The following is a 22018-nucleotide window of genomic DNA, read 5'->3' as shown; positions in this document are numbered from 1 at the left end:
AGTAATCATAATTTACAGAAGTATAAGGAAATTTAAAGTCAACAAAAACAACATTATGAATGAAGAGGTGAAATGCCTCTTTCCCAACTTTGTCCCCTTTACAGGCTATGTTTTTTTATTGAGGCATTTATGTTTTCTTGAGCTAGCCAATAGTTTTATTTGGTGCAAAGCGAAATGATACTTTTTACTTTATAGAAGAAATATCTATCTATCTTCATCTCTTCTTCTTATGCTACTTTGGTCATTTCACCTCTTCTATCTTTATTTTCTTCTACCTTTTGGCTTCAGAATTGTGTTTGCTATCCTCAAAAGCTTTTCAGCCATTACAAATCGAACTGGTAAAGAAAAGAAGAGTATAGGAAAGCTGAGTGATGACAGCTGTGTGCAGGGAGTACTTTAATCTTGTAGTGTAGAATATATCAGATTATTGCCACTTACAGTCTCAAGGAGCATCTCTTGTAGGAGGTTTACTGTGAATGTACACTCCTGAAATAACCTGAGGAATTTCCCTCTCCCTTTCTTCTGCTTATCAAACAGATGAAAATTAGCCAATATTAGCAAAACTTTCTCATTCAACTATTTAGAATCATAGAATCATAGAACATTCCAAGTTGGAAGAGACTTGTAGGGATCATCAACTCTTGGCTGTATATAGGAACACTCAGAAATCTGACTAGATGTCTGACAACAGCAACAGTTCTTTGAACTCTGGCAGCTTGAGTCTGTGACCGCTGACCAGGGGAGGCTGTTCTGGGGCCTCAACACCCTCTGGTGAAGAATCTTAACTCCCAACCCCATCTCCTCTGATGCAGCTCCATGCATTAAACTAACCGACACATCTTCAAAAATAGATGTTAGAGAGTGCTCACAGGACCCATTATACCTGCTGTTATGGCAATCAGGAACAGGGAAACTCCGCTAAGCTCCTCATCAAAATAGAGCTTACAGTGTTTCATTAGCAAACACATCTGTGGCTGGGGGAGGACGTGTGTCCATGGCTGCTGCTAAATGGAATTGAGCAAGAAGCTTGTACTGATTGTTTAAACTGTACAGCAGCACAATCTAGGGCACCTGATTTTGCAGGACAGCCTGTTAGAAGCAGATGTGAGAGTATAAAGCTTTGGTTCATTTTTTATTTCTCTACTGTCTCTCATTAAAGGAGTCCCGCCTCTGCTTGACATACTGCTAAATTTAAATATGTGTATCAGATCTGAATAACCTATGTATAATAGGATATGCCACTTACCTAATTAAGGAGAGGAACAGATTGCCTTAAAAAAAAAAAAACAACACCTTCCAGAGGCTAAGAATTGTCAAACACAGCACCTGCAGTAAATGGAAAGAGATGTCATTTTTTCTGTTGATATAGGTCTCAATTTATCTCTTTTTCTTACAGTTTTATTACTGTTCTTTCTTCCTGTTAAGGCATTTTATGTCACTGAGACAAAATTTGGCATCTTTCTCCAAACAACTGTTCAAATTGAATGTCATTCTAACCTTCCAAATATTGTAAAAGATATTAGATGGTCTGTAATATCCATATCTCTTTGGCATGAAGCCCAAAGATTTGCAAGTAGGTCATCTCTCTGCAAACTCACCCATCTTGGAAAACTGTTTATTTGTGTAACAGTACATTTTGTAGAATAGATGCATACCGTATTTAATTGAACAAAGCTGTAAGTACATTCAGCCAGGCATCCCTACAGATGCCTGTACTGTCTATTTTACTCTGAGGACATGCAAATTTTTTCACAGCTGCTCAAACATTGCCTTGAAGCATCAAAATGATCTGAGCAATTAAGTTATAAGGAAAAATAGCATACATTCATTAAAGATCTGTATCCTCTGATATTTTGAATTCTCATGGCAGGTCAAATGTGATAAAAATGCAAGGATGAAACTTCAAATTTCTAAATGAAAACTTCTTAAAAATTGAAAGTGTTTTAAAATGATGATCCTGATTCACAAATAAGCAAGTGAAAAGCAAAAGAAGAAAATCTGATAACCTTAAGAAAGCTCAGTTTCAGTACTTTCTGCATTTTTAAGTCACCTTTTGAAACACAATGATCAAAAAACAAATTCTATAACACTATCTGCAATTCAGACAAGCTACACTCAGAAAATGCTAGGAAGTCTAAGTGATGTGAATGCACCTTACAGAAACCTTTATAATACATTAGTCTGAAGTTTCTTGAGTTCAAGCATCAGAGATATTTTTAAGAGTCCCAGAAACACACAACTCCACAGTACTTTTTAAACAAACTTCATTAGTAGACAGAGCACAGGCTGATCAAGAGTTCCTTAAAAAATGTGCACTGGACAGGACTAGAAACCAGCACTCAACCTAAATTCATGAAACACTCTGCTTTTTTTTTATTATTTCCTTTCCATGGAAGTAGCACAAAGCAGTTGTTCTGTCAATACTTGTAAAGAACTATGGCATATGCAATGAAACAGATAGTCTAGAATATGGAAGACCTCAAAATCTGCACCACTCCATCCTTATCTCAACTCAGAAGCAAGGTACTGTGCAAAGATGGGGACCACAACCACTAGTCACCATCTCTCTCAATGCAAAATCCTTTTGATTAAGCAGTCATGAGTCAAAAACTTTGTGCTCCCGTTTGAGATTATTTTGTTCTTCACACACACACACAAGGGTAAAAAAAATATGTCGGGAAAAGAGCTTTTACTGATGGCAGTTATCCAGTTGCAATATGAACCAGACAGCTTCTGTCTTTGTGTCTGCCTTCATTGTGCAGGTGGAAAGCAGAGCTGTCTTCAGCACTTGGCCTGAGCTGAAGCTCACTGAAAGGAAGAGCTGGCACTCAGTAGGACCTCAGCATTTAACAAAGACCTCACTACAGTGACACATGATCATTAAGTTCCCTTCAGTTTTCCACTGGAATTCAAAGCTGGGACCAAACAGAGTCACTGCACCTTAGATAACTCTACTATAATTGCCATACAAATAAACTTGCGCAACAACTAAACATCAATTTGTAAGTATTAGAAACCTTATATAGTAGTTCAATCTGCATTAAAATAACAGTTATTTATACACTTGCCTCATTTTCCTTCTCAGAAACTGGAGGTCAGCAATTGGTATCTTATTTACAGTATTCACTATCCTAGCTGTAATCTCCCTCCAAGGAGTCATACCAGAGCCTGATGATACTAGACAGCATAACAGCAAAGTTGTATGATCTTCAGTATGCTCTTGCTGTGCAAAAGATGCTTTGCCACTTTTTAAATTTTAGCAGCTTCCCTCCACCTGTATTTATTTAAATTCAAAGGTGACAATTTTACATAGCTGTTGAATTTCTCCTCTGCCTCATACTGCATGCAGTGTAGGCTACAATGTGGTACAGACACTCATCTATTGATTTAACTTTGCACAATAACTATCACATCATAACAGTTCAGCTGAAACTAATGGAACTAATTAAGCAACAGGGACCTCCAAGCCAGAGAATCAGAGATTTGCAGTTGTAAAGGATCTATCGGTCCATCTGTTTTATCTTCCTGTCAGAGCCAGACTTTTCCATGCAATATATCTTTTGTTCACTGTGCTCCAAATTGCGCTAAAAGATTGGGGCTTTCACATCTTCCCCCAGGAGACTGCTCCACACCATAATAAATCTCATTGTCAAGAATCTTTTCCTGCATTCAGCAATATCATACCTCTTTAAAAGTGTGCCATTTTTCTATTTACAGCTTCTCGCTCGTTCTGGATGAAGCCCATCTCTCCACCTCTGAGCTTTAAATATCAGCAGACAGCCTTGTCCTGTCATGCTTTTGTCACCGAGTCAGGTAGCACTTTTTTCTCCTTAGGTCTCCAATAATATGCACTTTCAGTCTGAAATGAGACAGATTTGTATGTAAGAGGTAACAGCCTAGCTACTACAGACATGCTGTGAAGGGGGCTGAACAGAGCCCACAGAGTTTCCGTGGGGAGGATGCATGTCTGCCTCCGCCTCTTACCACCAGTCCCTTAAGTAGCACTACATGGAGCACTGCATTTTGTGCATAGCACGTACTGACCGCAATCTCACTGTTAGAAAAGCTAAAAATTAAAGAACCATGAGCCTTTGCCTCTTCTAACAGAAAAGATAGGAAGAGCTAGGCACTAGGCATAAAGAAACCCCTGGAAGGGAGAAGGGGCAGCTCACTGTTTCTGATGAGATGGGTGTGAGAAAAAAGTGGGATGCCTCCAGTCATAACGTTGCTGCCTGGCAGCTTCTGAATTTGCTTTGGTTTTATGGCAGAGGGGCTCGGCCCTGATTTCCAGTTTGGGGATAAAAGTTTTGGGCGTCTCTGATGATTATATTGCAGAATGAGCACAGTTGTGATGATGATGTGAAATAAAGCAAGTGACAATAGGTAGCTACTGCCTTCTAGAATTTAATAACAGCAATATAAAGGACAATGCAGATCTAAGTCACTCTCTTAACCATAATATATTGACTTTATAAACTGCAGTATATTTCTGAGAAAGAAGATCTGATTTTTGAGGAAGAATCGTGTAAGATACGTTAATGGTATCCTCATTTACTTCTCAATATTTTTGTAATATGTAATTCAGACATTAATTTCTGGCAAAGATATTTTGAATGACTGTCAGAAAGCATTGTCTGCTTCCCTGTGAGATATGGGCAAAATGTTTTATAGAGTTTCCAACACCCGCTTACAAAAACCAAATCACTCTGGTTATCAGAGTTGAAAGAGGCCATTCCCTGAGGGGAATTTATTATCCTGTTGGTGTCTTCTATTATAATTCATTAACCTCAGCACAACAAAGTTGAAGTGTCTGTTCTGATGATTGATAGGAGATCCCAAAACACATATTTGACTCTCAACAATTTATTGTTTTCTCCTGCGTTTTACTATATTTACCATTCTTCATCTCTACAAAACGTGGGTTCTTTTCTGATATGCTGCCCAGCCTGCTTTAGCTTTGGAAATTAATTCTTCCATTTGGATTGCTTTAAATCATGATTCATATGGTTTTAAAATTCACTTTAAATAATAATAATAATAATAATAATAAAATTAAAAGAGACTGTCCCATATTTTATATATTTGAAATCAGTACTAACAAAGTAATGAGAATTAGCAAGTTAAAACATATACAAGATTTATTATAGGAGAAAGAGCACCATTTTTTGATAGATAACAGGACTGTAATTTTTCGTGTTTCATCCAAAATGTGTTTTTTTTCTTAGCCGGTTTTTGGGGGGTTTTGGTGTTGCAGCTAGGGAAAACTAATAGATCAAGGACAGGAATTTGTGCCCAATCTCCTGCTGCTGCTTAACTTTGTCATAAATCCCTTAACAACCACCAACTGCTCTGTTGTTATACTGCCCTTCTGATCTTAGCTAGCTATAGCAAACTCCTGTTTCAAAACCGCCTTGGTAAAAGCAGCATCTCCTTTGTGAAGTCCTTCCTAAGGCTGAACAGCAACTAGCCCAGGGACTGTGCCCCAGCACCCTGCTACCCCAAGGCATGGCTGCTCCTGCTTTGTTTCACTTCACAAACGTACGCATCATGACCGGTAAAGACAAGCAACTCAGTGTGAGAATCTTTGATCCAATTCTGAAGACTTAAAATGAAAAAGAAATCCAATGCAAATCTTTTAGTGTTTCAAGATATTGTATGGGATATGTAGGAGTCACTCTAGGAATGACGTAGCCATCTCCCAGGTAGTTTTTCCGAGCCTCCTGAAAATTACTGTTTCCCACATGCTTATGAGCATGCTTATGAGGATCTCTACTGACATTATTTAATTAAAAAAAATACTTCCAGATCAATGAACTGAGAATATTTTGGAAGTAAACTTGTGTGAAATAAAAGGGTCCACATATTTAGCTAGGAATAATAATAATAATAATAATAATAATAATATAATTACATTGCAAAATATAAGTTGCAATATGGGCAATATAGGGCCTAGGATGAGGGAAAATCAGCCATCATCTTGGAACATTCAAGGCTGAGTATATTTAATTATTCCATTTATTTTCAGCTTACTCCTGGTCTTGTGTCCAGCAGGTCTCAGAGATGAATTCATGCAAGTGAATTTTCTTAACATGTCTGTGATTATTTTTCACTTCACCTCAGTTGCAAAAGTTGCTGCAACTTTAAGCGGCAGAACAGCACAGAAGTGTCCTGCACTTCTGAACAGCAAGAGTTGTATGGTCCATCATGGGAAAGAAAGTTAGCTTTTTCCTTCTGTGTTGGTTTTTCTCCCCTTTTCCCTCTTCCTTTCTCTCCTTTTTTTTTCTTAATCTTTACTTCACCAACTGTCTTTTTCAATTTAATCATTTTTCTTCATTTTCATTTTCAACTGTTTACATGGGTTGACAAGTGATAGGACAAGGAGGAATGGTTATAAACTGAAACAACGGAGGTTTAGATTAGATATTTGGAGGAAGTTTTTCACACAGAGAGTGGTAATGCTCTGGAACAGGTTACCCAAGCAGGTTGTGGATGCCCCATCCCTGGAGGCATTCAAGGCCAGGCTGGATGTGGCTCTGGGCAGCCTGATCACAGCCTGGCAGTGGTTGGTGACCCTGCCCGTGGCAGGGGGGTTGAAACCAGATGATCATTGTGGTCCTTTTCAACCCAGGTCTTTCTGTGATTCTGTGATATGATTCTATGATTCTTCTTCGGGGATGTCTTCCAGGACTTTTTCTTCTTTTTTTGTCACTGTAGTGACTTAAGTAAGAAAAGAATGTTGCCTGTGGATTAGATAGCACACTTTTATCATGAAGTTTTTCTAGAAAGAAAGGAAGATTCAAAGTGAAATTGCTTAGTTTAGTACAGATTAGGGCCTTCTGGTACTTCACGTGTATATAGATGAATTATTAACCTTGGGAGAGACCTAACAGTGTGTGTTCATACTACTTTTCAGAGCGTCTGAGTTTTTTCCTAGTATACATTGCCCACTAGGGAACCATTACAATGATAATAATGAAGAGCTCACTAATTTCTATGACTTCTTGCTTTACTCTCACAACCTCTCCAGAATACATACTGCACAAACTATCCTTAGTAACCATAGCAAAGATTCACTACGGAGGCTATGACTCTCTTGCACTGCAAAATGTGACTACTTCGTTATACAGTGTCAATCCTTTATTATTATTGCTTTGCTAATGTTCATTTAAATTTAAAATAAAAGCTTCAGCACCTTTCAGATGGCATTTGTGTGCTTTAAACTTCACATAGAATGAATTTAAACATGATTCTAGGCTTTTATGGGTTTTGCATGTTTGTTTTAATAAATCAATTTCTTTGTGTGAGGAAGAGGGTTTTTGAAATTCTTCAAAAGTGAGTGCCTGTGGGCTGGAAATAATGATGTTTCTAAGGGACAGTGCATAGGTAAATGAATAACAAAGTTATGCAGTCTGTAATGTGGGATCTATTTCCAAAAACAACTTCACAAAAGAAACATATAGTTTTAATGCAGAAATACTTATTTAGTATTTCAAGTGTGTTTTATTCATTTAAATAAAGCAATTTCTTTCACTTAAAATAAACTTATTATTTTTATTATTATACTTTTATATATTTTTATTATTATACTTATAAATTTATTTCAAAAATTATATAACTTTGGTTATCTTTTTTATTACTCATCATATTACTATCCTATCCTATCCTATCCTATCCTATCCTATCCTATCCTATCCTATCCTATCCTATCCTATCCTATCCTATCCTATTCTCTGAAATAAAGTAATTCAGGAGCTATGTACCGACCTTTATAGATTTTTTAAGCAATAAAGTACTAGAAACAGAGGGGTTTAAACAGTTAGAAGAGTTGAACCAACTTTTTTGCAGCCATAGCTTCTTTGCATACAGTCTCGTTTTACCGGTAGCTTTTTTGTTTGTGTGTCAGTTTGTTCAAGTGTTCATTGTTAACATAAAATTGAGAAATGTATGAGGAGCTGAGAAAATGAGAAGATTCTTTTACTCTGACATAGTACGACTGTAGATGAGTGGGAAGTCATTCAGGAGAAGTCCCGTCATTCAGGATGATTTGAAGCCCAGAAAGATAACTCACTAACTGATAGTAAAACTTCCCTTTAAGTAAGCAAGTTCCTCTCTTCCCCTCTCTCCCCAGATACGATGGTCATAGGAAAGTCCAACTCTTGTTAAATTGTAAGCTTGATTGGCAAACTTAAAATTCTATTTTAGGTTTTCCTGGTTAAAATCAAGGTTTTAGACAAAGATTGATGAAAACCACAAGTAGAAAGGAATCATCTACTAAATAAAGGCTGGTTAACATTTGATGATATATGTACAGTTCTTCCAAATAAATATACACATAAACTTCTACAACTTCTATATTTCTATACTTCTATAAACTTCTACATATAACTATAGACAGTCACTTTTTTAGCAAAATATTTCTTTTTCTATGTATTTGCTGTTCTTCTGAACTGTTTCATTTTGTTTCAAGTCAGTTTAAGGTTAAGATTTGCATCAAGAACATTTCTATTTCTGACAGCAATGTAGGTGAAACCAAATTGCGGCTTGCTAGTCATTCAGGAAAAAAAATATAGATCTCCATAATAGGCTTGTGTGCATGAGACAGTATTTTCAAGGAAAAAAAAAGTGAAGGCAGCACAAATCCTCCAAGGTGACTCAATCTCCACATGGATGGCACACTATTATTTCCCCCATGGCGGGATGGGCGGGCGTGCAGCAGGAGGCAGGCCTGGTGCTGAAGGGGATTTCTGGCAGGGTCCTGGCAGCTGTTCAGCTGAGAAAGCTGCTGGGAGATAGGTTATCAAAGCACAATGCAGTCATGGAGAGCAGTACTGTAAGCTCTGATACCCTGTCCACTGTGTCCTTTTAAGAAGAAACGTTATCTCAAGGGAAAAAAGGGAATGTGACGGTATCTCACCTGGCAGATAATGGTATACAGATGAAGACACTTTTATAAGGTATATTCAGGAGGATAAAGAAGAGATTTTACTGGAGACTAAACACAGAGCTGTCAATCCCCGTTAGCCAGCATATCAGGATGTGTTTATATCTACACAGGGGAAAGCTTCAGCCAGTGATTGAATCTAAAAATCCTTGAATGATTTAAGCTATCAAGGCTGGTTTGATCACCTCCCACCCTCATCCCTGTGCTCCCTAAGCACTGTGAGCTGTCTGTGGGCAGACAACCATGTTATGCACCTTGGCAACACTGCATCACTTACAGGGTCTCCACTTCCGCTGCACCCAGCATGTGTCACTACAGATGCTCAGCTCTTGCTGTGCAGAGAGCATTGGCTCTCTTGTTCCACACTGGGAGACTTACTTTCTCCCCTCAGCTAACAAGTGTCAGTGGGAGTCTGATTTTGGAGACAGAGCTGCCCTATCAAGACCTACAGAGAAACAACCATAGCAGTAAATCAAGAAGGAAAAGTCCCAGTCAGTAGATTTCTTTTAGAAGACTGAAAGAAATTGCACTTTTTAAATTTCCTCTTCTGGCATTGTGTCCAAAATAAATTTTCATTAAAGCTCACTCTGTCTGCAGTCCAGCTACCACGGCTTTTAAAAGTGCCTCAAGAACAGCGCAGAAGCACTATGCAGCGAAGTAGTATCACATCTCATCATGTAATGGCAGCAGACTAAAACAAAATTTAAAATGGTTAGTACTTCCAAAGCCCTCAGGTTATCAAAAAATACCTCCAATGTTGGATGCAATGCTGACATTTTTCAGTCAAAACCAGGGTAGTTGACATTAACATGATCCAACACCAGGCAGTGTGGTGCAGCATCAGAGCTGTAGTTTCAGTGCCCTGTGTACAAAATGCTCCCAAGAGAGCTGACAGCTCCATCCAAATTTCACTTCCCACAAGCTGCAGAAGTGTGTCAGGGCACTGTGCCAGCCTTGGCAGATTCATGAGGACACAAGTTGCAACTCACTACCCAGCATGAACAAGATTTGGGGAAATAAACATTTATTCCTTCAACTCATCCTTCCAGTACCTGAAGGGAACTTACAAACAAAAAAAAGAATGACTTTTTACACATTCTAGTAGTTACAAGACAAGAGGGAATGACTTTAAAGTAAGAGAATGGAGATTTAGGCTAGAAGTTAGGAGTACATTCTTTACTCAGAAGGTGATGTGGCCCTGGCACAAGCTGTTCACAGAAGATGTGGGTTCCCCCCTCCCTGGAGGTATCTGAGGCTGGGCTGGATGGGCTCTGGGCAGCCTTAGCTGGTGGAGGGCAGCCCTGCCCACTGTAGGGAGTTGGAGCTGGATGATGTTTAAGGTCCCTTTCAACTTACACCATTCCATAACAATAATTCTGTGAACTCCTTTGAGGGCTAAATTCCAGCCCCACAGTAATAAACGTGTTCTTAAACATTTAAAAAGTACTAAAAACTCCAGTGTAATATAAGAATACTCAAATACTAAGAAAATTTATAGCAGAATCCCTGCAGAGCAGTAAGGAATTTGGTCAATTTGCCTTGCAAGTTTCTTTTTTTTTGCCAGAAGTTTCTTCCATGCTGCTGTATGTGGAAAACATGCTTCATATAACACCAAAGCAATCTGAGGCCTTTACCCTATCCAGGCATCAGTAAACAAAGGAACCTCAAAACCTTCAGAAACTTTGGAGAATAATTTCTGTCTTAATCACTATCTGGGCTGTAGTTCTGAGCCAGGGAAGGCTTAACTCTTTCCAGTCTTCCTTTACTCTAGCTTTGAATCTTAGATTTAATCTCTGAAAGTCTGGAACAAAATTTACAGGAACAGTGTTTAATGAGGACAATTCATCATTTGTTTGCCAACCTCAGCTGTAATGCTACTGAAATCTACCTAGTAATAATGGATTTTTGAGATAATCAATAGCTTGCATACATGTGTTTCAGATTTCAAGAGTAGGGCATCTGAGAAAGGAGAGTCGAAAAAAATGATCTGGCACAAATCAGCAGACAAAGAGAATTTTAAAATGTTATGAGGTAATAATAATACAATTATAGCACAAATTTAACAGCAGACAAATTATCATTTATCAAACTGAAGTAAATATTCCTCAGAAATAATCATTGTGGGATAAACTGTCCTTTAGAAGATTACAGGACTGATACTGTAGCATGCAATCGCAATTCAATACTGCATCCTGGAGAATAAAGACTTCAATTTACAGGAGAAACAGCTAGCTTCTCCAACACATAACTGTTTCAAAAGCCTGCAACGTGCACCAGCCTTCAGGCACTTTCTGTCAGGTTTCCTCCTGTAGTGCAAGGAAATCACCACGTGATCTGAAGCATAAACTAACCAAAGAAACTCATGGGAAATTCAATGAAGCTAGGAGAATAAATTAAGATGTTGGTAGCCTCTAGCTGCTCCATGCAAAGCAAGCCCAGCCTTGGGAGCCCTTTATCTGTACTTCTGAGGAAAACAGGGCAGAGAACAAGCTCTAGTACTGCTCCAGATGATCATCTGCATTGGTAAGCTGGTGCTGTGTTCCTCAGCTGAGATTTGTCTAATTTCTGAGATATGAACATTGAGCAGCTCAAGACTTTAAGAGGAAAAATACATATAGAAAAACATATAAAACTATAAGGTAAAAGAAATAGAGCCCCAGAAGATGTTAATTCAATACAAGAGGATCTGCTCATTCTAAGAAGCAGAGGAGACTGACCTGTCATCACTTGATTGATGGCCGCCTGGTTGGTAAAGCCCCATCAAGGCATTTCATTAGAGCGAAGAGCACATTAATGTTTAGCCTAGCAGTTCATTAGTCAGGGCTACTGTGTGCATTCATAAACAAACAAACAAAAAGCTTTATATTCATAATTTGTGCATACCCTCCCCACAGAAATTGATTGTAAAAGTTGCCCAAATACTTGTGGCCCAGAGAGGGAAGTTAGTTGCCTACACACACACATGCATGCACCGTCTATGAGTTTCACACTATGTAAACATCACTTTGGACTGAAAAGAAAAGAATGCACACATATATGTACAAATACTATGTCAGGGACATAACACACTGCATGGAGCCAGAGGAGCCAAGAGATCTGCAGTTATTAGACACAATTGATCTAGTCACAAGAAAATAATCCTTGGACCTGTTTTATTTGTCAGAGTAGTAAAGTTATACTGACCATCTGATGCTTGCCTTGGAAGTACATATGAAACCAGCTAATAATTAAACTTCCATTCTTAAAGTAAGGTTGAATGAGCACTGAGAATGAACTTTCTCAGGTCTACTGAAAGTTCAGTTTGATTGAGCTTGTGACCACAGGAAAGAGTAAAAGAAGTTCTGTAAGTAAGCATATTTTCAAATATATAACCAAAAGTTTCAGAATTAAAAAAAAAAAAAAAGAAAAAAGCCTTATAGGCAATAAACAATAAGAAACAATTCAAGGCCCTCTTAAAGTCCTTCTCTCAGTCAATAACATCTCTGCCTTCACCAACACTCTGCTTTTACCTTCATTAATTAAAGATGCAGGTTACATAAGGACCTTTTTTCCAAGAGTCATTAACTATGAAAGTGTAGAGAGATCCTCTGAAATCAGTTACAAATTTACTGTAAATTTACTTTACTGATTACTTACACATTGAAAAACCCTCATACATTCCAGTAAATATTAAAAGAAAACTGAACTCTAAACCTGCTAAGTCTCTGGCCCATGTTTATATAGCTCTAGAATCTGGAAAAAAAAAAAATCCTTATGTATTTTTGTGATTCTATTTGTTGTGTGTGTGTGCACAAACAAATTTGCATTTGTGAAGAGCTTCAGGCACAGCAGCTCTGAGTCTTACCACAAAATAGTACAAAGAACATTAATATAAGAGATTAACATCAAATCATTTTTGAGTAGAAGTAGGATCTGGTAACATATATTATGATAATACAAGACCTGCGGATGTGGTTACATTTGCAGTAGAGGTTTAAGAATAAGATCACAAAACAAAGAAAGTAATTCTCATAAATGTAATTAATTAATATTTGATTAATAACTGTGTGTCCATGCTGCTCTAATATTGAACTCTGGTTTGATAGTATGTAATCATCAAAGGCTTGTCTTCTAAAAGATTGGTTATGAGTATGATTAAATGGCTGTCCTGGTCAGAGCACCTGCACAATCTGCCAAAAGAAGAAGGTGAAGCTTATCACACGGAGCACTAAATGAATATAAAGAGTTTGATATCAAGAACTCTAAAGTTCAGCATAACAAAATGACAGTTTGGAAGTCTGTGGTAGAGTTACATTGTACTGTGATAATCTTATTTGGCCTTCCATGCTTGTCATTACAAGCAGTCTCAATTTCAAGCACCAGGTAGTCATGAACTGCCAATCTAAGGCCAAATGGTGTAAACTACTACTTCAAATTACTTTAGGAAACTCAGTATCTGGCCTTTTTGTTTTGAAAATGTTTATTTAAGTGAATAAACATGTTTATTCAAGTATATTGAATTTTTATGCAATCAGACTGTAAACAGAGGTAGAAACCAAGCCACTTTTGCTTTGATTTTTTTTGTTTTGTTTTTTGTTTTTTGTTTTTTTTGTTTTGTTTTTAATCCTGGAAAGGTCTAGCTATTAGTAAAGATAACATTAGACTTTAAAAAACAGAAATTCAATTACAACTAAATACCTTCCCGATTTCTATGCACCATTTTTACTTCTGCTGTTTTTTGAAAGGCTCCTTAAGGAAAAAAAAAACAAAAACAAAAACAGCCAACATCCAAAATTTACAATGCTAGACAGTGCAGAAGGAAAACTGCAGCCTTTTCAGCATGTGTATATATTAGCAGGTAGAAAAGAAAATTTTTATATTTTTCATATAGAATCTATAAATCATGGGACATGACAGAATTGTATTAACAGGATTCATTAACTATAAATTATAGGTAGATAATTTTTGACAATCGTGCTTATTTGATAACGTTAAGGCAAGTAGGTTAGGCATGTAGAAGGTGGCAGAGAATGCTGAGTGAAGACTTCTGGAAGACAAATAGAATGTGGAGGGTAGTAAACGCACACATACACACACACTGTGGACCTAATGCTGCTTTCATGCTTTTTCAATTCCTTTGAAGTTAGATCCATGACATTTACAGACATGAACAAAATAGAATTTCCTTTACTTTTTTGATAGACATGCTTTCTACACAATTACCAAGACATCTTTCCTTCTGACACAGAAAAAAAAATCTCCTTTTATATAGTCCAAGAAAGCAGCATAAAAATCAACCAAATCCCTAACTAAACAAACAAACCCCTCAAATTGCTATTGACCTTTTCCTTGGTAAAACAATATGATTCCACTTCTACCTTCCTTCAGTTTTCTTTATCACATAATTCAAAATAGAGATGGACCTGAGTTAAAAATCCAGAACATTAGATTCAAGTTCAAGAAGTAATACAGTGCTGTGATAGAAGAACAATCAGTTTTTCAAAATGCTGGTGTGCATTTTATTGAGAGAAATCTATCAGCTTATATGATGGCAGTCTGTAAGCCTCCATTAAAGATATTTAGATCAACCAGCTTGGCTAGGACTAAACAGTGAGGCCCAGTGCCACTGAAGCATGGGTATTTTCATTCCGAAATAACAGTGTAAAAAAAGTATCATCTCAAATTAACAAAATGTTCAAGAAGAGAAGGGGAAAAAAAGTAACACAATTCTAATTTCAGATTAGATCTTTGCAAAATAAACAGAACAAATCGAAGAACTTAATTTTTAACACAATTCTTATGACTTGAAACACAAACAAAGATTTTTGCTGTTCTATGTTTTTGAAAGAAACTACGTTTCTTGTCTGCTATGTCTTGTTGAGATCAAGAGCATCCCTTTCAAACCTGTGAATATGAGAAGAGAATCTAGTGTCCACTGCTAGCTGACACTGCATTTCTGGTTTCATACTGATCCGAATTTGAAAAGTTACAGAAGGAAAAGCTGTAGTTGTGTTTAAATGAGCCCTTATTTAACTGATTGTGCTCCTGCAGTTATCTCACTCTCCCAGAAAATTCATCAACTCTGGACAGCATTGTCACTTAACATCTCTTCTGGAACATGCACACATACGAAAATAACAGTTTTGCAACACACTCTCATTATATGCCCACTGACTGACAATTTGCTTACAATCTGCTCTTCCCATCTGAATCTTGTTAAGTTCAAACTTTTTTGGTCAGTGAAAGATGTTTTTACTTTCCTGAATCCAACATAGAATGAATATTTATCAACAGGCTATTCTTAAAAACCACAAGAGCCACTTTGAAGGTTAAATAGAACACATACATACAGTGAGTGGCTTTTCCCACTGCACTGCTCTCAGACCAACAAATAATATAGCACAAGCTGGATAAAATTCTTCATTTCAGTTAACATGCTCCTCTTCCCATTAGATGCTGTTCTCTCAAACCAAAATTTGCATTGTTGATTTTTCTGTTTGATTAAACACATCCTAACACAAAATCTCTGCCTCCTAGGTCTCATATGTGACATGCACAGACTGCAGACCGCCTCACTGTGAGCAGCCCTGTCAAGAGCCAGACAGGTGAATTAGGTATCACGGACAAAGACTTCTTATTTCCCAGCTGAAAATCTTAGGGCAGACATGGTGGGCTTTATTGTCCACGTGTATAGAACTGATTCTGACAGTTACCAATCATTTCCACAGTTTGAAGAAGCAAGTTCTACATCGCTCATCCACTGTGTGAGGGATGGCATGTGAAAAAGGAATAGTTTTGCACCCCATACAACTTTATCATATATCTGTTACAAAAGCCAGCCATGATGCAGTTAAGGTTTTTTATTCCTCCCAAAGAATTCTTATCAGCTGGATATGCTGGATATGCTGGACATGCTGGAGTTAAAGACTGATTAAGCAAAAATCTTAATACACTTTGAGTCAGTCTCCATAAGGATTCCATTTCCTTTAAGTTTCAGAAAAGTTGACCAGAAAAAAAAAATAAAAAAAAATAACAACTTTGTCATAAATTAGATCTCTGAACTGAGGTAGGATTAAAGGCCACCTGATTTTCAGTTAAATTCTCCTGCTTCTCCTGTAGTTCACATTTCTGATTGCACTGCTGCAAATCTGCTTGCTCATACTGCTGCTTGCTAGGCTGGAGTGACTATTAAATTCTGTAATTAGTGGAATGTAATTATTTCCTGTAATGGGCTGTAAATTCACATTATACCATAAATCATTCTCATGTACACTTAAGGATTCATTACTCTTCTTTGCAACTGACTAGCATATTTACTAAGCACAGAAATGTTCAGCTGGAGAACTCGCAGTGTTCTGTGAAAGCATTAGTTGTTCTCAGTTGCAATCTGGTGGAAGTGACTAGTGACAGTACAAGTGTGTTTCTGCCACTGTGGTCAGAAATGAGACTTGAGAACCTGATTCAGCAATATACTAAAGAAAAAGATTTGCATATCAGTTCCATTGGGATCATTTATTGTCATCATTAAAACTCTTAAATGCTTTCTCAACTCATCTGAAATAAGAGTCAGGGAGGGAGAGCTGCTGTTACAGCTATGGAAGATAGGCCAGTGAGGACAGCAGTGCTCTCCACGCTGACAGAACACTGAAACCCATGTGTCTGCTAACCCCACAGCAGGACTATAGGCACAGGGAGACCTTCACAGATCCCCTCACTCAATACAAGCATGCCTGGCAGCAATATGGTCACACATCAGCAGAGACACCTGGGCTTGTGTTCAGGCAAACCCTCATTATGGTTCCTTTGCTATACCTACAGTTCACCTCCTGGGAATTCAGGAGATAAACACATGTGTGCCAGCCTTCCTACAATGTTACGCTTCAGGAGGGAAATATACCAGAAAGGCTAGTGGTTGTACAGAGAAAAACTGTTGCACTCAGGGCATGGTGACAGAGGGATTTCATGCCAGTAAATGGTTTCCACTCAGGACCACAGGAAAGATAAAAGGCAGCTATGCTAAGAAGTAAATTTTTTGTACTATTACACTGAGACTACATTACACTGAGACTCTACGCTAATGTGGTCTTAAGGCTTGATATTCCTTTGTGATGTCCTGTATGTAACCTCTTAGTTCATAAATGGAAGCAGAAGCTCAACGTATCTTGCAGCACTGTTCTCAAGAAACAAGCATGCAGGAAAAGGAAATTGGTCCAGTAGAAAAAAAAAATAATCGTAAGGATCCAGCACAAAATTTGTATCCCACACTATCAGGCATTTCAAACTCTTTCATATACATTCATGTACAATTCTTATGGCATGTGCATGCCTCTTGTGCCATCCCAAAATACATTCATGAAGGGTAAATCAGACCTGATTGAGATTCTTGACACCTTAACAGAATAGATTCAAGTATAGTATGGAGAGACCTGCCAAGCAAACATCACAAAATGCTGTCTAGCACCTTCCCTGTACTGCAATGACACCTGCTTCTGTTGAAGCCTTTTTCCTCCCCTAAATTAGACCTTAACCTCCCCCTCCCCTTTTTATTGTTATCAGTGATCAAAGTAAAATCTTGGGCAATAATAAAACAGAATCAGTTGATGTCCTGGTGCCTCTTCTCAGACTGTTCTCTGCTCTGGGCAGGCTGGCTGCTGGACCCATGCAGAGACCGAAAGTCAGAATCTGATTGCCTTGTTGCCCATTGGCAAGCCATGTGCTCTCTGTCATTAAAGCCTCCTTTAATGTGGTCCTGATTCAGCATTTCTGGCACAGACAGAAGGTCTCCCTGTGGTATTTATGTGACATGTGACATACGTGACCCTAATTAAAAAATATATATAGGATTAATCTAAAACTGGAAAAGGAAATTGCCATCTGCACCCAAATTGTTTGTGGTTAATATTGTCCAGATGTCTGGAATACGCAGGATCAAAAATATCCTAGCACTCTTTAAGCCCAACACAGAATGTTAATGATTGCTTTAATCGGGGGTGGGGGGGAAAGAAAAAAAAAAAACAAAAAAAAAACAGATACTCCAGCAGATAGTAGCAATGAACTAAATGCACATAAAGAGAATAAGCTCAACAGATTTGCTGAAGAAGCAACCGCAGTACAGACCTGAAGTAATAGCTTGTGGCCAGCAAAGATCAGCTATCTGCTTGTCTAACTCCAGTCCTTTGCATGTGATTAACAAAGGTGAAGGGAAACATCTCCAGGGACCTGTTTTGGTGAAAAACAGATAGGTGCTTTAAGACATAATCTTTGTTTATGCTGTAACTAATTCTCAATTTCTACTTTTGTCCAAGAATTTACCCTGTCCCCACTGGGCACTGTCAGATCTGATCAGCCTTGTTCTCTTACCTTGCAGAAAATCCTGTCCAAATGTGCACAACATCTTTGCTACTCTGAGGATTCTCTGGTGCAACTGAAAAGCCCAGCATGGTTCTTTTTCAACTAAACACATGGTAAATATGTCTGTGCTAGACCTAGGTACACCTCAACTAAACTGCCAGTGACTGAAATGTTTTTCTAATGAGAAGAAAGGGAAAAATACATGTTTTGCTGCATTTTAGAGAAGAGCATAATGATGAGTTGAAAACTTTAGAAAAAAACAGTCACTGAAAGAGAATTTTTCTGGTTGTTGTTTTTTTTTGTTTTTTTTTTTTCTTTTTTTTTATGTTTTGAATTTTAGCAGTAGTTTGACAATGGTGCATGGATGCATGGTTACTGAATACTGAACCAGAGAGCTTCTTGCTCTTCAAGTACAGACCTTTGGGGCACAGTGATCATAAGGGGTATATATTAGAAGCCATGTGCGCAGTAGTGCTCTGTCACGGCTCTTCAAGAATGACTTCAGCATGATTTTAAGGGCAAATCACAGTTAAGAGTTTTCCTGTCTGGTTTGGGTCTGTTTTTGCACTCTACTTCCTCTTCCAGCTACTGCTGTCACTGGGTTAACAGGCTCCAATTCAGTCCTTTTCTAAGGCACAAGAAAGAAGCTTCAGCAAGAAGCCTATGATCTTCACAGTCTATTTTTGACAAGTAGGAAAGAAGCTTGCTCACTGTCTGCATGTGAAGGAGGAATCAGCAACAGTGCTGGAAATCTGTAAATACCTTCTCATTTTTTAACGTGCTGGTATTCAGCTAGGAACAAAGATCTCAAATACAACAAAAGTGAAAACTACTGTTCAAAAACTGAATGGATAGTAATTTCCAAATAAATATGTATCATTTTCTCTGACTGCTTTATAGCTGAATAAAATACCATTAAAATATACAGAACTTCTGAAATATTTATGTTCAGTAAGAGGGTCAATAATAAGCTGCTATAACAAATTATTTTCTCTTAATTCTGTACCTGCTTACTAAGCAAAGTTTTCTCAAGGACTTTTGTTTCTACAAAATCCTTTCTAACAGAATTTAAAGTTATAAAATATTGATGATGATCTCAGGTTTTTAGATGAACGGACCAGTATTTTTGTCCTGTTTTTCATTCTGTTTGTCTGGCCTTGCTTTTCCAGATTATTATGCAATTTATCATCAAAGTAGTAAGCCTGATAGTAAAGCCCATCCAAATAAGAAATCAAAAAGAAATCACAGAATGAATTTTCTTAGAATAAAACAGAGGTTAACACAGAGGAACATACTATTGAAAGAAAGGTTCTGACTTTAAAAATGTAATGCTGCCTCTCCAGCATAGAGATTTGTTGTTTGGTGGGTTTTTGTTTTGTTTTTTTTTTTTTTTTTTTTTTTTCTTTTTTTGGTGTTTGTTTTCTTTTGTGTGTTGCTTTTTTAATGCAGCATTTATATAAAGCTGTTTTGTACAGCTTTATATAAATGCTGCATTACAGCATTTACAGCAGTGATTTTTGCTATTTGTAATATTTAAGCAACTCATTTTCTTACTTATGTAGGAAAAGTTTTTAGGTTGACCGAATTTTTGCTCTTTTCAAAGAAAACATTTTTATATCAGACATATAAAAGAAATTTTTTCATGGAGTTTATGGTGAATTTTTTCTCATATGCTGGGTATTTTGCAGCCAAGAAAAATTGGCAAAAAAATTGGCACATGACTTATAAAAGCGTCTCTACATTTCCTCTCATTTAGGAACTCCTTCTAAGTTTAAACCCAGCGCAGCCATTATGATGGAGACCTGTATTATTTGCACACATAGACTTTAGAGCTATTCATTAGCTTCATTAGCTGTCATTAGTTGGCGGAGTGGACTGTCAGTCTATAGGCTATGTATTTCACAACAAATGAAAGCTTTATGTAGCAAAAGATGACAAATTGCTACAGCTTTATTTCAAATTCACAGTTAGTACAAGACAAAATGATAAGGTTCAACAGCAAGTCATAAATCAAACTTAGGAAATGAAAGTAAAGAATTCATACGCAAATGGAATCTCTGGCAGCAAAGCCAGCATTTATCATTTCACACTGATAAAATAAATACGAATAGATCAGAAATAAATTGCTGAGATAAGCAAATAGCTAAGTATGCTGGAAGTGGGAGTACAGTCCGTAGCTCAATACAACTCAATACCAAAACAATATCCTCTGCACTGAACACAGGAGGATACTTAGCAAAATGGTGTCCTAACGCAGTAGAATGTCTTCAAAAATCACACAAAGCTGCTAATGAAAGCAAAAATTATCAAATGTTGATATTTATATTTGGCTATATTGTAACCAAGGCTCTGACAAGCAGTATTAGTAGTCTTTGATTAGTCAAATACAATGGCAGGAACTTTCTCAACATCAGTGTGCTTTAAAAACTTTTATGAAAACAGATCAGGATAGTAGGGAAATAATTCTGACTTGCTCCTGCAGGTCTGTCTTGAAATCAGATGTGTTTCTGATTTACTGCCAATAATGTCTAAGGAGAGAATTTCAGTAGCTTAATTGACATAACAGGTAGCCTGTCAAAATAAAATATGTCTTTATGAAGACATAACCAGGTGGATAGATGATGGTAAAGCAGTGAACATGGTCAGTCTCGATTTTAGTAAAGCATTTGACACCAGCTCCCACAGTATCCTTGCAGCTAAACTGAGGAAGTGTGGTCTGGACAATCAAGTAGTGAGGTGGATTGTGAACTGGCTGAAGGAAACTGTGATCAGTGGGAAGGAGTCTAGTTGGAGGCCTTGTCTAGTGGAATCCCTCAGGGATCGGTACTGGGACCATACTATTCAATCTATTCATCAACAACTTGGATGAGGGAATAGAGTGCACTGTCAGCAAGTTTACTGATGACACAAAACTGGGAAGAGTGGCTGATTTTTTCCTAATGCAACTTTAATTAAATATTTTCAGTTTCAATAAACTGAAAGATGCACAAAGGAAAATATGAGCCAGATGGGTCACTCGCAAGAACAACTTCACCACCTTATGCTGTTTATTTCAGCTGAGCTACTCCAGCTCCTAAGATTCTTATCAGCACGTTGCAGTTCATTTTTTGAAGAGTTACCTGTTGGCAGCATCTAATTAATCTACGCTAGAATAAAACAAGAGGTTTCCTCACTAGTTGTGTTTCCTTTAGGGTCAGGAGAACATTTTGGCTGCTTTGAAATGTTGTCAAGTGACAAGAAAAAGTAACTCAAAAGAAAAAACGGTGCCTGATGTAACCCAAGTTAATAAGTTACACGTCCTCTCCAAAAAAACATTGATATGCTGACCTATCTATAGAATGGTTGAGATCTTTATTCGTACTCACATGGACTGACTTCATTTTAAAACAACTTTTTACATGTGTGGAGTTCTGGGTAAGGTGACAAGAATGTCTGGCCAGATAAATAAATCCTACAACCAAGCCAATGTCCTAGAGAAAAGAAAAAAAAAAAAAAAATCGGTAATGTGGATGATTCTAAACAGTAAAGAATTGCAAATTTGGCACTAAAATTCCTTTACCTAGCAAATTAAAAAATAATAATAATAATAATAATAAAAAGGAAAACAAAACTAAACTAAACTAAACACTGAAATAAAGTATTAATGATTGTTCAAATGAGTTTCAGCATTACTTTTTCAGTGCTTTGTAAATAAATTACATTTCTGATGGGACTATTCATATTTGCATACCCTTAATCTTCAGTATA

General features: G+C 37.3%; 1 long non-coding RNA gene across 1 annotated transcript; it reads right to left on the bottom strand.

Moving 5' to 3' along the window:
- Nucleotides 1-1252: 1252 nt before the first annotated feature.
- LOC128072276 (uncharacterized) lies at nt 1253-21736 on the bottom strand. Its single transcript, XR_008202188.1, has 3 exons — nt 21637-21736; nt 18038-18139; nt 1253-1326 (listed from the first exon to the last, which is right to left on the bottom strand). It is a non-coding gene; the product is annotated as an uncharacterized LOC128072276 (long non-coding RNA).
- Nucleotides 21737-22018: the final 282 nt, after the last annotated feature.

This window comes from Tympanuchus pallidicinctus, unplaced genomic scaffold, assembly GCF_026119805.1.
Source record: "Tympanuchus pallidicinctus isolate F22 unplaced genomic scaffold, pur_lepc_1.0 scaffold10, whole genome shotgun sequence".
NCBI classification, from domain to species: domain Eukaryota; kingdom Metazoa; phylum Chordata; class Aves; order Galliformes; family Phasianidae; genus Tympanuchus; species Tympanuchus pallidicinctus.
This window is presented reverse-complemented; position numbering and strand designations above follow the sequence as displayed.